Source organism: Rhinopithecus roxellana, unplaced genomic scaffold (assembly GCF_007565055.1).
Source record: "Rhinopithecus roxellana isolate Shanxi Qingling unplaced genomic scaffold, ASM756505v1 contig5495, whole genome shotgun sequence".
Lineage (NCBI taxonomy): Eukaryota > Metazoa > Chordata > Mammalia > Primates > Cercopithecidae > Rhinopithecus > Rhinopithecus roxellana.
This window is the reverse complement of record NW_022144101.1, coordinates 16,450-17,407: the sequence shown is the minus strand read 5'-3', so window position 1 is coordinate 17,407 and position 958 is coordinate 16,450.

The following is a 958-nucleotide window of genomic DNA, read 5'->3' as shown; positions in this document are numbered from 1 at the left end:
CTATTTTCCCCCAAGTGACCCATTTTCTTTTGACTTTGTTTATGATATCTTTTACAGTGCAGCTATTTTAGACTAATACGTAGTTAAATCAATCTAACATTTTTTTACATTGTGTGTTTTACATTTGAGATACTGCTTTAAAAGGCATTCTCCATTCCAACTCATAAAAAAATACTTCCATGCTTTTCTCCTGTACTTTCATGACTTAATTTTTAAGTATTGGATCCATTTAGAATTTCTTTTGTTGCAAAGAGTGAAATTCATATCCAGAGTTATTTTTTCCAAATAACCAGCCAGTTGCTTTAAAGTCATTCACTCATTGATTCATCAAATAAACCATCTTTCCTACTATTTATTTTGAAGCTCCCTTTTTCATACACTACTTACATATTTTGACCAATTTCTAGATACTCTCTTTTGCTCTACTGATAAGTTCCTTCACTAGTATCAATGGCATTAATTAGCATAGCTTTATATGTTTTAAATATCTGTTAGGGCAAGTTTTCCCCCACTCTATTACCTATTAGTGCTATTTTTTATAGTTTAGCTAGACTCATGTGTTATATTTTAACTAGTAACTTTAGAATCAGCCTATCTAGTTTTAAAAAATAGGTATTAAGCCGGGTGTGGTGGTGTACACCTTCCTCCCTTCCTTCAAGTAGTCTGAGCTACTTGGGAGGCTGAAGAAGGAGGATCACTTGAGCCCAGGAGTTTAAGGCCAACCTGGGCAACATAGTGAGACTTCATCTCTAAAATACACACACACACACACACACACACACACGCACACACATTATTCTATCCAACAGACATTTGATAAATATTAGAAACAGAGTTTTGGGTTATATTCCCTGACAAGTACATGTTTTCTTTTATACATCTGCTTATAAAAACTGGGGACCCTAAAGAGTTATCAGTCTTGAATAAAATGTATCCTAGTTACTTACCACCTTTGTAC